Source organism: Lacerta agilis, chromosome 17 (assembly GCF_009819535.1).
Source record: "Lacerta agilis isolate rLacAgi1 chromosome 17, rLacAgi1.pri, whole genome shotgun sequence".
NCBI lineage: Eukaryota > Metazoa > Chordata > Lepidosauria > Squamata > Lacertidae > Lacerta > Lacerta agilis.
In genome coordinates this window covers 26331639-26348494 of record NC_046328.1, presented here as the reverse complement: position 1 = coordinate 26348494, position 16856 = coordinate 26331639, and positions in this window count along the sequence as shown.

Genomic DNA, 16856 nt, shown 5'->3' with positions numbered 1-16856 from the left:
GGCCACCAGCCAATCCAAGGCTCCCGCTCTGAGCCGCAAGCCCCGCCCTTCTTTCAGACTCCTCCCTCCTTGCTTTTCTGCTTTTTTTCTTTTTTAAATTGCGTATTGCAACAGTCTTTTAAGGAAGCGAAACCTCTGTGCTTGTTGTGACCCAAGAGCCCCCCGAGCGTGTGCAGAGGAACTTTGATTTTCACTGCAGCCGAAGAAGGCTACTTACAATTCCAGACTTTCCTTCAGAGGAAAGGACGATAGTTCAGCGCTGACGGCAGGGGCTTTTCGGGTTGCAGAAAACCCCAAATTCAATCTCAGGAATCTCAAAATAGAAAATTATCAATCAGCCTGTGATGGGAAAGACCCGTCTCTGTGATCCTGGATAGCTGCAGCCAGAAAGAGTGGAAAATCCTGGGCTATATAGCTTCCTGTTACAGGTGGGTAGCCGTGTTGGTCTGCCATAGTCAAAACAAAATCGAAAATTCTTTCTAGTAGCACCTTAGAGACCAACTGAGTTTGTTCCTGGTATGAGCTTTCGTGTGCATGCACACTTCTTCAGATATGAAGAAGTGTGCATGCACACGAAAGCTCATACCAGGAACAAACTCAGTTGGTCTCTAAGGTGCTACTAGAAAGAATTTTCGATTTTGTTTTGTATATAGCTTCCTGTGTGTCCTGTAGATTAGAAATACCAGCAGCTTGGAAATTCAAGAGGAGGTACAGTATTTATTTTCCTGATTTCATGGAGTTTTAAGTTGCCTTCTTCAGCTGTAGTCAAAGTCAAAGTTCCTTTGCACATGCTCAGGGGCTGTGATATGTTAAGCAGTAACAACCAAAACGAGATACTTGAAAAAGCATGGCACACCCCCGAGTAATCACATCCTGGGTTGTTGGTTTGAGCCCCACGTTGGGCAAAAGATTCCTGCATTGCAGGGGGTTGGACTAGAATGACCCTCGTGGTCCCTTCCAACTCTACAATTCTATGATTCTATGAACTCCCACAAACATGAAATTCATAGTTCAATTAGAATGCACTATTCTGGGTAGACGTCGTCCCTGATACTGCTCTTTCTAATTGTTCCAGTAACACAGATGTCCTGCACCAGACAACTACTGCCTCTCTAAGAAAGAAAGGGAGCTCTGAAAACCCAGCAGATCCAATGAGGCAGCCTCACCCATGTTAAGTCAGGTTCAGACTGATTACTGCTGATTTGGAACAAACGTCAATCTGCAGAAAACCCGATGGACATTAGTTCCAATTTGGCAGTAAACAGCGGATTTTCCTGGCAAAAGCAGTGGGACAAAAAAATAACCCTCTCGGACCCATGACTTGAAATCACACTGGGTTAGCTCAATTGGTAGAGCATGAGAGTCTTAATCTCAGAGTTGTGGGTTTGAGCCCCATGTTGGGCGAAAGATTCCTGCATTGCAGAGGGTTGGACTAGATGATCCTCAGGGTCCCTTCCAACTATACAATTCTATGATTCTATGACAAACGGAAGCGTAGATGGGCCTTGAGTCTTATGCAACCTGTGCTCTAGCCGCTGACCCTGTTTCATCACACAGCAGGTTACTGGAACACCAAGGTGATCTTCGTCATTCGACAGTGACACAAGTGCCTCAGCCAGCTATGTCTGCCGGAAAATCCCCCAGAGCATTCAGAAATCCATCAGGTTCCATCAGTCAATAGGTCCCCTGTCCTTGCAGAATTAGAGTAGCTACATCCAGGGAACGGCAACAGACACACAGGAGCCTCCCGATCAGCAGAGTATTACCATTCCACTCAAGGGTTAAGGATATGACCAGCTAGGTTTGTTGGACCACAGATGTACTGAGAGAGCCCTGTGGTTGACATGGAGGCCAGGAAGTCCCATGCTAGCCCATTTGAGGCAGCCTTGAGGCCCCCATTAACTTGTTGTTGTTCAGTCGTTCAGTTGTGACCGACTCTTCGTGACCCCATGGACCAGAGCACGCCAGGCACCCCTATCCTCCACTGCCTCCCACAGTTCTGAGATCTGCTCCAAAACTTTGCTAGAGTTTTGCAAGCGTTTTGCAGCAAAAAAGCCCCACATTTTGCAGTGAAAACCCCGTAGCTGGGTCAACATAAACCCACTATATCCTCCTTCCACTGTCAGAGACACAGGTACAGAATCACCTTGAAATTTTGCAAAAGGGGGGAATTAAACTGGAGTTCCTGGATTCAGTACTGTGTTATTATCAGTTTAAGCCCCAATGCTGTAGAACTGTGTTTGGATTCAGAAATGGGAATTTTGGGAAACTCGCATTCAGATCCCCATAGCTATGCAACTCAGTGGGTGGCCTTTGGGGGAAAGTCTGTTTCTGGGCTAGACCACCCTCACAGGGCTGTTGTGAAGATAAAATGTAATTAAGGGATATGTTTTTAAAGCCCTCAGGATATTGGGTGTGGAAAGATTGTCTCCGTAAATAATATTTGGGTGTGTCTGAAGTTGCAGCTTTGTGGATCTAGAGTTGGTAATTTATAATCTTTCAATTTAAGAATGGACAGGGTGGAAAATTACTGCATAGTGGAATCTAAGAGGCTGAGCCTGCAATTCTACACACACTTACATGGGAGTATATCCCACTGAACACCACGGGACTCATGTCTAAGTAAACATGCATAGCACACAACAGTGGTGCTTTTTCAACCTCTATTCATATTTAGTTAAAAGCATTTATAAACCATTTAATATTATTAAAATCCAAACCTCTCCACTTTCATTTTTGAAATTATCTTTATTAACAACTTCTAATAATATACATAGGGACGCGGGTGGTGATGTGGGCTAAACCACAGAGCCCAGGCCTTGCCGATCAGAAGGTCGGCGGTTCAAATCCCCGCGACAGGGTGAGCTCCCATTGTTCGGTCCCAGCTTCTGCCCACCTAGCAGTTCAAAAGCACGTCAAAGTGCAAGTAGATAAATAGGTACTGCTCTGGCGGGAAGGTAAACAGCGTTTCCGTGCGCTGCTCTGGTTTGCCAGAAGCAGCTTAGTCATGCTGGCCACATGACCCAGAAGCTGTCTGCGGACAAACACTGGCTCCCTTGGCTTATAGAGCAAGATGAGCGTGCAACCCCAGATTCATCTGCAACTGGACCCAACGGTCAGGGGTACCTTTACCTTTAATAATATAAATATGTACATACATATATAAAGAAGGGATATAATAATACCATCTATAGCTTAAATACACAATCAGTGCTTATGAACAAAAAATAAACATTGAGTAATTACTAATAATTAATTTGCAAACTCCACAAAATTCCTAATAGACTATATGGTTCAATGTCTTGTATTTTGTTCCACTAGTACATAGTAGATATTCCATTTTTAAATGTTTTTATCATTAAGTTGTCTTCCTTTTCTCTGATTAAATTTGTCAGCTTTATCATTTGAACAACCTTCCATGCCCCAGCTGTTGGGGGACTGGATTTCTCTCCCCCCCCATTATAACTAATTAATATGTTAATAAATGTGAAACCAGTTGTCTGTCTTACAATAAAAACAAATCCTTAACAACAAAAAGGAAAGCTAATGTGTTAATTACACAGGATGCTTGAAACTAAATATGGAATAGGCATTCCTATAAAATTTTATCTGCTAATGTCAGGGAGCTAACTTTAAATCTATTGCACAAGTGATACAACACCACCCTGAGGAAACTCTTCTTTATGTGTCTTAGAACATTTTCTTCCTTTTTGGAGAGGGTGCCAACTTATTGGTACATATGTGGTGGGAATGCTCTTGTGTACCAACATTTGGGGTGGGAGTGATCCAGGGAATATGCTCCATCACTCTTCACAATGAGCACTGTTAAAACTATATATAGGTTTAGATTTACCGGTAAAACTGAACCACAAAGAATTGCTGGCTCACTTATTGGAAGCAGCATGGACCATTGCAGCTCCCCACTGGAAGGATTTTAATGGGGTGGCATTAGATCTATAGCATCAGAGAATAGGGCAAGCTGCTCTTTTGGGTGGGTGGGTGGGGGGATAATGCCAAAGTTGAGGGTGGCCTGTAGGCAGAAAAGGACACATTTGAATCAGTTCAGTTTCTGTTTATTAACTTTGGTAATGTAGTGGAACACAGTTGCTTGCTGTCAAAAGCATATGCTACCCTATTTTTCCACCCCTACCCTAAAAACATAAGAGCCCTGCTGGATGAGGCCAAAGGCCCATCTAGTCCATCATCACTGTTCCCACAAAATGCCAGCCAGGTGCCCCTGGGAAGCCTGCAAGTTGGAGATGGGGAAACAGCACTCTGCCCACCAGTGATTCCCAACAACTGGCATTCAGAAGCCTCTGACAGTAGAGGTAGAGGATTGCTGTCATGGCTAGTAGCCGTGGATGGACCTCTGAGACTTCTAGACTAAACCTCTGAACCTCCAAGCCACCAGAAAGCTACTTCATCTCAGGTCAGATTGCTGGTTCATCTGCTGCCTGCTCCAGGGGTAGCCAGCATGGTCTCTTCCAGATATTGTGGGCTACAGCTCTTATCAGCTCCAGCCTCCAGCCAGCATGGCTAATGGCCAGAGATGAGATCTCTATGCACGCAAAAGGAAGAAAAACAGAAATGGACCAATGCTTGAGTTTAGTCGTACAATTTATTTAAAAATTCAATTAAAAGTTTTAAATCGGCAGGATATATACCCTGTAACCCTCCTCCATTTCTCAAACGACTGTCATTCAGATGGTTCTTATTTTTAGGCAGAACCAAAATACCAGTACATGTTCCGCATCCCAGTGCAGATCCCTCATTCATTTCAATGGGGCAACTGCTCAGTGGATTGGGCCCCTAATCTTTGCATATTTCCCACACTGTTTACCCAGATGGCGGGAGGAGGGAAGGTGGAATTAAAATTGCTTTTTGCCTGCTTAATCAGCCGCCTGAAACCGATTAAGAGGCTGTTAATGCACATATTCACAGGGAGTAAAGGAGAAAGTGAGAGAGCTCTAATTAAAATGCCACACGTTTTAAACCTGCGGTTAATGCATTTGACCTGCTGCTGGTTCGCTGCCATCTCTTCTTCTTGGTGTGTCAGTACAATAGAGGGAGTCAATGTGAATGTTGACAAACAGGCCCAGCCATGAGCAATAGGTGGATTTCCACTAACTTGCCTGCTCTCTGTGGTTTCTCCTGCTCTCTTCCTTTTCAGCAGGGAGGGTCAATGTTTAATTGCATTTCAAAATTTCCCTTCCTCATTACAATTTCCTAAACTACCTAAAATGACCCTGTTGGGTCAGGCTCACGCTCCGTCTAGCTCAGCAACCAACTACACACACTGGATGAGACGTAGCAGGGCAGGATGGCAATATCCTATTGACTAACTGTGTGAACTCAGTCCTCTAAGCATGGGTCCTTCTGCAGACAGACAAAAGAAAGTTATTCTTGACACAACTGTGGAATTTGCTCCCACCGTTAAAGAGAGGCTCTGTATAACAGGGGTGTGTGGTTTGCTAATCTTGTTTGTGTTTTTCCTTCTATTTATGATGGAACTTGGGAATCTGCTCCCACCAGAGGCAGTGATGACCATCAGTTGAGTGGCTTTAAAAGATGATTAGACAAATTCACGGTGGATATTAGACGATCAGTGGCTATTGGCCACAATGGTTATGTTTTCCCTCCACTGTCAGAGTGGGGATCATAAGTGGGAAGAGTGCGGCTGTAGTCAGGTCCTGCTTGTGGGCTTCCTATATGGGGCATCTAATTGGCCGCTATGAGAACAGGATACTGGACTAGATGGGGTTTTGGCATCATCCAGCAACACCCTTTTTATGTAGCCAAAATGGAAGTTCCCATTCATAAGAGGAAGGTAACAGCAGGCATGGGGAAATGCCATAGTTGTAGTACATTTTTTGTTAAAGGAGGGGATGGGAATCCACCCTAAAATGGTGCAGGGAACCCCAAATGATTGACTAAGCATGCTCAGTTAGAATGGTATGCTAATTTTTTGTGGGGTGGATAGAATACAAGGGTGGAGGGGAAATGGAATGGAGTAGCATGTAAAGAGGCATGGGAAACTGGTTGGCTGGAACTCTGAACAAGGGGAACTCCACTCCGCAACATTTTGTTGCAGTTCCAAATTGTCCATATTTGATTATTAATCCCCAGGGACAGGAGTATGAACACTTATCTATCATGGTCATTGAAAGACCCAGCACACGATCAAATTCCATTTCATTTCAATGTTTGCACTTAGGTTTATGCTTCCAAAAGGGAGCCCAGGCCAGCTAACAATAACAGACGAAAACACAGAGAATATCATGAAAAGTCACCAAACAATATGATACTAATTAAGTTTTAATTCAATACCTAAGGGGAAGGAGGAAATATCAATTTGCAATGCAATCCTTTGCATGCTTACTCAGAACTATGTCTCCTTGTCTTAAATGGGGCCTACACTCAGGTAAGTGTGTATATTAATTGAATCCACTGCTTAAATTAATTTCTGTCTCTGCATAATTCTTCTGACTGATCCAAATAATGAGCTTCTCCCCTGCTTTGTATTTTTTCCCCCCAAGGGAAAAGAGAAAAATTATATTGGTGCCTCTGCCTAAACCACCTGAAGAGGAAACTTAAGCAACCTGGATGGAACCTGGCTGCAATAGCTTACCGGTAGCAGCATGAGCTGGCATAATGAAATACTGGCATTTTGGACAACGCACTTTAAACCTCTGCGCTTTGAGTCGGGATGGGCAAATATGTCAGTTTCGGTTTCTGTTTCCACTCTAAAGTTCAATACTCCACAATTCCACATCAGTTCGCAACATATACAGTATATATTTTTTAAGTTCTCATAAAAATTCAGCAGCAGCTGGGTTCAAATTTCTCCTGGTATACACGTTTTTTTGTATGCAGTGTTGCGTAATGCACACATTTCTGCAAAGCAGTTTATCCTAATATGATACTTTTTTGTACATTATCTTCACTTATATGTGCAATGTCAACCTGTCTGATGTTTGCTTCGATTCAGCTGTAAAGCGCAGGTTTTTGTGGGTGAAAGCAGTTGGACAAGCGGAAGCGTGCACGAGCCCAGAGTCCAACCATTGGTCCGTTTAGCTCAGTGCTGTCTACACTGACCGGCGGTGTGGAGACTCTGCAAGTTTACAGAGAGGGTGTCTTTCCCAGCCCTATCAAAAGATGCCAGTGATTCAGCCTGGGATCTTCCACATGCTGGTGGCTTTGCGTCTGTGTTACGCCCTTCCCCTATGTTACCCCTCCCCCTCATTTTGCAATCTCAGATAAGCATAGGAAAACAAGTTTATAGAGGCACTGGCAGGACACCATACATAGCTAGCAGGCTGCACTTAGCTTAGTGTTTTGCAGGACTGTTCGATATGAAACGTTGCTTGCTTTTCCATGCCTGCTGTTGAGGAAATCGGCAGTCTGATAGCTTCCACGCTCCTGCATCAAACCTTAAGCTGTTCAAGTGAAATATATAATTTCACCATCTGTTCCGTTTATTTCATGGATCATTTATAATTTGCTTTCTGCTTTTACCCAGGAGGATTTTAAATAACAAACCATTTCTCTTGAGCAGAGATGGAGAGCTTAGTTGCAATTTAAGGGTGCAACAAGGGGAGCCATTTCCGCTTGACTTGATCCACAGGAGAGGCCATCAGAACTTGCAAGTTGAATCCATACTTGGTCTGAACTTTCCTCTCCCTAAAAGCAAGCCAAGCCTATAATTTTTAATAATCTGTCAACGTGGAATCCTTCAGACTCGGGAGAAGATTAACGTCTTCTGCAAAGCACTGCATCTCAAGGCAAAACAGACTGTTATTCGGGGCTGGAGGAATGTGACAAAGATTCCTTCTTCTGACACAAGTCAGATGCAACACGCCTCGAGGTGGGGCTGATTTTTATCAGTTCTGCTTGGGATGGGTGGGAAATGAAAAGCCAATTAGAAAGCAAAGGTGGCCTTTGGTTTTTCTCTTTTTAGCGAGGAGAGCAAGACAGCGGCGAGACAAGTTACCAGGCTTAAGCAAGAAAACTCATCCAGGTGTTGACAGAGAAAAGTAAAATATTTGTGCCACTCAGCTGCAGGGAGTTGCAGACACTTCAGGATCGGAGCACTGGGTGACCATGGGCTGGTCACTATCTCTTAGCCTAACCTACCTCACAGGGTTGTTGAGAGGATGAGATGGGGGGGGGAGAGAACCATGTAGACCATCTTGAGATCTTGGAGGATAAAGGTGACATACAAATATAATAAATGAATAAATAGTAAAACTGATAGAGCAACAATACTTGATGTAATGGCCCCACGCTAGCTACTTAGATGGCTTTAGAAGGGTATAAGACAAATTCAGGAAGGATGAGCCTACTGTTAGAACAGGGGTCAGTAAACTTCCAGCAGGGGGCCGGTCCACAGTCCCTCAGACCTTGTGGGGGGCTGGACTATATTTTGAAAAAAAATATGAACGAATTCCTATGCCCCACAAATAACCCAGAGATGCATTTTTAATAAAAGCACACATTCTACTCATGTAAAAACACCAGGCAGGCCCCACAAATAACCCAGAGATGCATTTTAAATAAAAGGACACATTCTACTCATGTAAAAACACGCTGATTCCCGGACCGTTTGTGGGCCGCATTTAGAAGGCGATTGGGCCACATCTGGCCCCCAGGCCTTAGTTTGGGGACCCCTGTGTTAGAATATATGCAACTATCTTAACCACTGAGTCAGGCTATTGGTCTATCTAGAGCAGTATTGTCTACTTTGACTGGCAGTGGCTCTCTGGGGTTTCAGACACGGGGCATTCCCAGGGGTGACAAGGATGGAGCCTGTGTCCTTAGAATCACAGAACTGTAAAGTTGGAGGGGGCCACCATAGGTCATCTAATCCAACCCCCTACAATGCAGGAATCATCTGCCCAGCATGGGGTTCGAACAAATAACCCTGAGATTAAAAGTCTCATGCTCTACTAACATTCTGTGTGCGTAGCTGATGCTCTTTACCACTGAGCTGAGGTCCTTTCTCCATTGGGGGGGGGGGTTGGGGAATCAACAGAACAGAAGCAAGGAAGCGACGGAACGGAAAGAAGAAGCTTAAGTGAACTAGAAATAAAGTGACAAAGAGGAGCAAATCTTCCCTTGAACGTTGTCCAAATCTTGGATTTTCAGACCACCTGATGAGAAACAACAAACTGGATTAGAGGAAAGTTGGAAAACAAAGAGGTGTGGCCAATCCTGGGAGGTAAGAGGCACGGAGAGGCCTTGTGGATTAGCCCAGGAAGAGAAGGGAGCTCCTTCCAAGATCCGTTGCGCTTCCATATGCATTTGGCATTGGGCCTGTGAGAAAGGGAGCTCAGTTTAGGGGCCTGTAAAGTTTAGGGGCTGGGATGAGAGGCAGTTCAAGCTCACGGCGGCCGCTCGTCTATTAGGGCAAAGCAGTCCTTGCCCCACCAACCTAAGTTCGTGCCTGCCTGCCTCCTTCATACCTTCCAACATTTCTCCAATGAAAATAGGGATGTCCTATTCCATCATAATGATAATAATAATTTTATTATTTATACCCCGCCCATCTGACTGGGTTGCCCCAGCCACTCAGGGCAGCTTTCAACATATCTGAAACATAATAAAACATTATACATTTTTTAAAAAAACTTCCCTATACAGGGCTGCCTTCAGTTACTTATCTCGTTGCCTCGGGAATCGTATAACTCCATACCCTCCAACATTTCTCTGATGAAAATAGGAATGCCCTAAGGAAAATCAGGACAATCTGGGATCAAATCAGAAACCGAGACCCATAGGAGCCAATTGCTAGGGGCTGAGGTCCCTTCGTCCGTCCGTCCGTCCCCCCGAAAAAAACCTGGGATGTCCTGTTTTTTTCTGGGACACTTGAGGTATGATAGGATAGGAGGCTGGTTTACTGTATATTGAGCGACCATTTGGTCCATTTAGCTAAGTATTGTCTACAGTTGCTCTGCCACTGAGAAACATGGGCTCCTCCGGTGCTGAGGCTCAAAGATTATAATATCCCTTTACTTTTCCCTACAACAGCTGGTTTGAATTTCCAGTTACAGGGTGGGGGGTGGGGAGGACGTACATACAGGTGTGCACTTGCACATGAGTAACAATAGGTTGCAGCCCATGTTAATCCTACTCAGAGTAGACTTACTGAAATTAATGGGCATGACTAACTCAGGTCAGTGAATCTACTTTGGGTATAATTTAGCTGGAAAGAACCCAATGTCCAACGATGGAAACTCAACACCAAAGGAACAATGTGTTTATTTTGTATTTATTATTACTTAGAAGTATAAAATTGTGGAGTTGGAAAGGATCACAGAGGGTCATCTAGTCCAACCCCCTGTAATGCAGGAATGTGGGGCTCAAACCACGACCCTGAGATTAAGTGTCTCATGCTTTACTGACTGAGCTATCCCATTTATTTATATTCCCTCTGCTTTCCTCCAAGGCGGCGTGCAAGGTTCTCTCCCCGCCTCACACCATTTTATCCTCACAACAACCCTGTGAGGCAGATTAGGCTGAGGTCACAGGCTTGAAAAACTTCATGGTTTGGTGGGGATTTGAACCTTGGTTTCCCTGGTCCTAGTCCTACATCATTTCCAGAAAAAGGACCCAGGAAATCTAAGTCTTTTCTGGTTGATGGGGAACGTCACACAGGAAGAGGGAGGGCCAACTCTGTATCTTTACACACATAAACTCATTTTTCCCATGCGTGACTCATTCTGCGAAGAAATAAATAAATGTCATCAGCTCTGCTATCTGGCAGATGGCCAGAGGCTGAGTTTTCCCTATTGTGAAATGCGTTTCAGCAGAAATCTAAAACAAATATCCCCTTAACAAAGGACAGCCCGCCGGCCCCGCCCCCCTTCACCTCGCAATCCACCCCCCACACCATGCAGCAACATTTCTGGAGAAATGCAATCAGTTTATTTTTTAAAAAAAAATTGGCAGCAAAAATGTGAACATTTCCTCCTTTCGCTTTACTAGCTGTGGCTGGGACTGGAAATTTTATCCCAGGCTTCAGCTGGGATGGGATTGCCCGGGAGTGAGGGGTGAAGCATTCAGATAGGGCTGACCTTTGGCCTAGGCCAAACAGATTAAGCCTGGGCTGAGCTTCTGCCATTGCTGATATTACCTCAAGATATCAGCATTTATGACAGGGAACGGTTCCCTTTGGAGGGACATCTTCAGTGATAGTCACAAACTGTATTGCATGCGCACAAATGCACACGTCAACAGAGGCCAAATGCTCAGTGAGATGAGCTATCGCTGACTGAAAGAAACGTTTTCTTGCCTCAGGCGGAAAATCCACAATGGCCCTCTCCACTTCCCTCTTATAAATTTATTGATTTCCTTTGTGTCCCACCTCTTCTCCAAGGAGTTCAAGATGCCATACAAAATTCTCTCCCTCTACAAGAGGTGTGGAGAACCCCCCCCCCGCCCACAGGCTAAATTTGACCCACCAATTCTCCGCATTTGGGCCGGGAAGCCACACGCACCCACCTTAAACGCATCTGACACCACGTCACACAGGGTGCTGCTGGAATTTGAGACCCCAAGATCTGCCAATGCCCCGTTCACCATCAAAGGAAGAGTCTATCACCTTCTGAGGGAGTCCATTCTACTGCAGAATGGCTCTTACCCTGAGGTTTAGACGGAATATTCTTTCTTGTAATTTGAATCCCCCTGGAGCTGCAGAAAACGAGCTTGCTCCATCTTCCATGTGACAGCCCATCAGGGATTTGAAGATGGCTATCATATCGCCTCTAAGTCTCTCCTCTTCTCCGGGCTAAACATCCCCAACTCCCTCAACTGTTCCTCATAAGACTTGGTTTCCAGGCCGTTGAGCATCTTGGTTGCCCTCTTCTGCACACGTTCCAACTTGCCAATGGGCCGGTCCACACTTAACTTCCCCCCACCAATGCTTTTTAGGCACAGATATGTGCTTTAAAGCACCATGTCTGAGTTTTTTTTTCATTTTTGTTCCCCCCCCCTTAACGCTGAATCAGAACAAACAGCAATTTCTAAGCAATGGCGTGAAACTACGTTGTCATAAGACTTGAGTGGTTTTTAAAAACCTTATTATGTCTGTATAGTTTTATCTCAAAGCATCTTCTTCTGTGAACAGATGCCAATTTTATGTTTTGATTCATATATTTCTGTCTTCTCTGTATGCCAATAAAGGTTGATTGGATTGGATTGAAACGAAACAGCAATTCGGGTTTTCTGCAGATTGCTACTTGTTGTGATCCATCAGTAAAACATTGGGTACGGGGGGAGCACTCGGATAAGGCGCTTTAAAGTGCAGACCTGGATGAGTCCAATAGCCTTCTTAAATTGTGGTGCCCAGAACTGGACACCGGACTTCAGGTGGGAGTTTACTTGATCTGAAACACTAGACTTCAGTTGATGCAGCCTAGAATCGCATTAGCTCTTTTTACTGCTGCATCACACTGTCGAATCATATTAAGCTTGTGGTCTACCCCATTTTTTTAGCTGGGGAAACAACCTGGGTTGATGCTGAGAACTTTTGCATGCAAAATGGATGGCTTGGCCATGAGACCTGTTCCTCATAAGCACCCCACACAAAACTGAGATTTGTCTGGGGAGGAGGTTGTTTTCCCTGACCGGAAAACACGTACCGGTAGATCTTTCAGCTTTAGCTCCCACTTTCAGAACTCAACCCTATTTCCCAAAAACTCGGAAGTAAAATAATGCAAAGCAGCCCTGGCTTAAAAGGGGAGAATGACTTTCTTAGAAAGGAATTCAAGGCGGTTGGCTTCAGAGACAGCAGGCAAGAGAATCCCCAGAAGGGAGGGAGGGGAAGGAGGAGGAGGAAAGGTGAGGATCTTGAAGAAAGGGGGGCAGTACTGTCTCTTTGGGTGCAAGACTTTTTGTACACTCAAAATGCTGGCTCCTTAGCTGAACCTCTCACCCTTCCCCAAAAGACCCCAAAAGATTTCTAGCGGGGGGGGGGGGCAGAGGAGAAAGAAAAGATCAGCCAAGTGAGGAAAGCAGTTGTACACCCCAGTGGAAACTTCCAGAGGAAGCCACCCAATGCTTTCAGTCAAGGATGGTCACATCTGTCAATTCTGGTCTAAGTTTCTCAGTCTTAAGGTCAATTCTCCACATTCTCACATCAGCTTGAGAATTTTTTTAAAGCTTGAGAATTTTTAAAATTTTAAAGAATTTTCACATGAAAATTCATTTGCATTTTAATGCAAATGTAAACTGCCCCCTGATCCTCGGATGAAAGGAGGTATCTGAGGCGCCGAGTTCCACCCAGCCATGGGGTGGGGGAGGCTCATCATGTGGCGTCACACGTGCGACATAGACATGATGTCACACATTGGGAGGAAGCCGCAAGGCCAGGCGAGGCCCTTCACCGCCGTGAAGAGGCCTGGTGGGGCCTGACCCCTCAAGATTGGGGGAAGGCTCAATCCCATCCCCTCATACTTGTGGTGGGATTATTTCAAAAAGTCTGAATGGGGTGGGCATAGGGGGCCCTGGCACCAACAAGGTATCTGCTGTGGCTGCCCGGCCTCCACCACTGCTGCTGCCCGCCGCCATGTCTGTCAATTTGGGATGTGCCGGTTAAACTGGGACACTTGAGGGGTATGCAGTTACTCAACAATCCAAATGTTCCCACAGGCCTAAAAAGGTTGGTAGCTCTTGAGGTGGATATTTCTGAGCTAGAAGGGTCAATGGTACAGTTTAGTATAAGGCAGCTTCCTAGGAGCATAATTTTATCATGAGTCATTTGTGGGGTCATTTAAAGCACTGATAACAATTGGGGGTGTGCTGCCAGCAGAGGAGGGCGGACAAAATGCTTTTGAGAACCAGCCATGGTGCTGGGGGGGTGGGGGGTGGCAGCAGGTGGTCATTCCTGAACGAAGCAATCATGATAGACTTGGGGTGGGGGGTGGGGGGAAGCGGAGCCAGCCTCAAGTCTGAGGTATGCATGGCTGAAGGCATAGGGAGTATCATATGTTATATACAGCATTTTGGACTGAACCTCCAGTGGCTAAATAAGAAGATACACTGCAGCGGCCTTCCCCAACCTGGAGCCTTAGGCTGCAACTTGTCTCATCAGCTCCCAGGACAGGACAGTCAATGATCAGGGAGGATTCAAACTGCCAGCAAGTCAAATTTTCTGAGGGACGCATGGTGTCACAGGAGCTGCTGCCTCGATAGTGGAGGCACGTGAATGCTGCCATGGGGGTTTCCACCGCCTGAGGCAGCGGCCTCACCCCACCTAATGGCTGTGCCAGGCCAGCATAGGGGTGTTTGGAGGAGTCAAATGGGGAGAGCACCATGCACACCACCTTAATATCCTTGAAGGAAAAGGTGATGTGCAAATAAAGAAAGAAAGAAATAGAAGTCGTCATCCCCCCCCCCCCCGCCAGCAACCTATCCATATAGAAACACCTTGAATTATCGCCTTCCAATCTCTTCCTTCAAATGCCTTCTCAGAATCATTTCCCTCCTTACCCCAGGAAGTACTGGCTTGACCCTCTCCCCGCAAATGAAACAAAACCAACTTTAAAGCCTTCATGAAAGTTGTTGTGGGTGCTATTTCTAGTTACTGTGGTGGCCTAACCAGCTAACCTAGCAAGTGAATTAGAAGAGACACTCAGCTACAAACACACTCCACGCCCTTCGGCAGGTTCAGTCGCTCACACAAAGACATAGGATGGGCAAGAGGAGGAGAATAATTATAGGGTTGTCTCGACGAGAAGCCCTTAAAATACTGTCAAGACCAGGAATGGGCGACCTGCGACCATCCAGAACTGGGGTGGGGAACCCTTTTCAGCCTGAGGGCTGCACACCCAACTAGGCAACCTTCCAGGTGCCACATGCCAGGGGTGGGTGGACCAGAGGCAAATAATGTGAATTTCATCTTTGCATGGTGAGCCAGATTCCGTACATTCCCCCTATCTATCCTGCATCCAGGGAAGCAAAGAGGCAGCCTCAAAGGTTAAGGGCACATTTCAGCCAGGAGGGTATAAAGCAGGTACACAGAGGGGGCTGTGGCATGGGGAAAGGTCCCTCCATTCCCCCCCCCAACCCACTCGCTGCCCAATAATGCAAAGTGAGCTACATAGAACCAGCCAACACACATAGCAAGAGCCAAAAGGCAAAGTTTACTTCCAGAAGAAGCACTGATCTATGGCTGGGGGCGGGGGGAGGAGGTTGGGTTGCCAACACCGAGTGCTCTAAGCTCTGGATCTAAGTATTATCACATTTCTTTTATTAGCTGCTCTGCACTTTGCTTTTATGGAGCAGTGTGGTTTTATAGGCGGGTGGTACTGGGTCATTAGCATGGAAGGCAGTGTTCCTCCCCCCGCCCCTTTCCCAAGAATGTGTGTGTTAATAGGTTTAACAAAACACATCACAGGTTCAGTGCAAAGCAGGAGGAATACTTAGCTCATATCTTTCTTAAGCTCTTTGTCGGTCTGCCTTATTGAAAAAACGAAAACACCATAGTTCAGTTGGTTAGAGCAGGCTTCCTCAACCTCGGCCCTCCAGATGTTTTGAGACTACAATTCCCAGCATCCCTGACCACTGGTCATGCTAGCAAGGGATCATGTAGGCCAAAAACATCTGAAGGGCTGAGGTTGAGGAAGCCTGGGTTACAGCCTGAGAACACCAAGGTTGCAGGTTCGATCCCCTTATAGGAGACAGCTGCATATTCCTGCATTGCAGGGGGTTAGACTAGCTGACTCTCAGGGTTCCCTTCCAACACTGCAATTCTATGATTCTTTGATCTCCTTAATGGACACAGAAGCAGAGAATTATAGAGTTGGAAGGGACCACTAGGGTCATCTAGTCCAATCCCCTGCAATGTAGGAATCTTTTGCCTGATGTGGGACTTGAACCCACAACCCTGAGATTCAGAATCTCATGCTCTACCGACTGAGCTATCTCCTAGGTGCCACAGCCACCCGTCAACCAGGGCCCACCTGGGTCAGGAACACCAAACCATCCATTTATAAATACTGTTTGAAGGAAAATGGAGCTACGTTATTAAAAATATTGTCATGGGAACTTAAGAAGAGCACTGCTGGTATCCAGAGGTATCCTGCCTCCGACATAGTGGCTAGTAGCCACTTCATACGCTCCTCCAGAACTCCTTTCAAAGCTATCACAAGCTGATGGCCATCACTTCACCAAGAGGGAGCAACTTCCACAATCCAACTCAGCACTGTGTGAAGATGCATTTTCTTTTGTCTGTCCAAAATCTTTTAACATTCAGCTTCGTTGGAAGGCTAGGTCCTTGTGTAATGAGAGAGGGCATCGGTGGTCTGCTCTGGAGCTCAAGTTCATAACACTCTATGTGTATATCGCACTCAGGAACCCTTTCAAAATAAGCCTCTGAGGTAGATAACTTACATATTGCAGGCAGGGTCAAAGCTAAGCCTAAGGCAGCCTGAGAGGAACCAGGGACTCAAGACTCATAACACAGTCTCTTTGCCCCACCTCTCAGGCTGGTGCACCTTGTACAACTCAGCAAAGAAGAATGGGGACAAAACCAGTGCTAGATGGTTCAACCTGTTCCACCTCACTGGTCCCAATGGGCAACAGCAACCACTGAATATATCCAAGGCTAGATAATAAGACAAACTGCAGGAGAATTTTGTGGGTTTTTTGTTTCAAATGTCTGCACCCCAGCCGCACGCAAGACCTGAACTTTCAGTTTTCCAAACTAGAGGTCAGTTTCCCCACCAACTTTGCAGGAGAGGAGCGTTTGAGAGGGGTGGGGGAAGGGAGTTAAGACACCTAAAAGGATATCAACTTTGAAGCACAGAGGGAGACATGTTGCTCCCCCGCCACCCAAAAAAACGCTACACACCAATGAA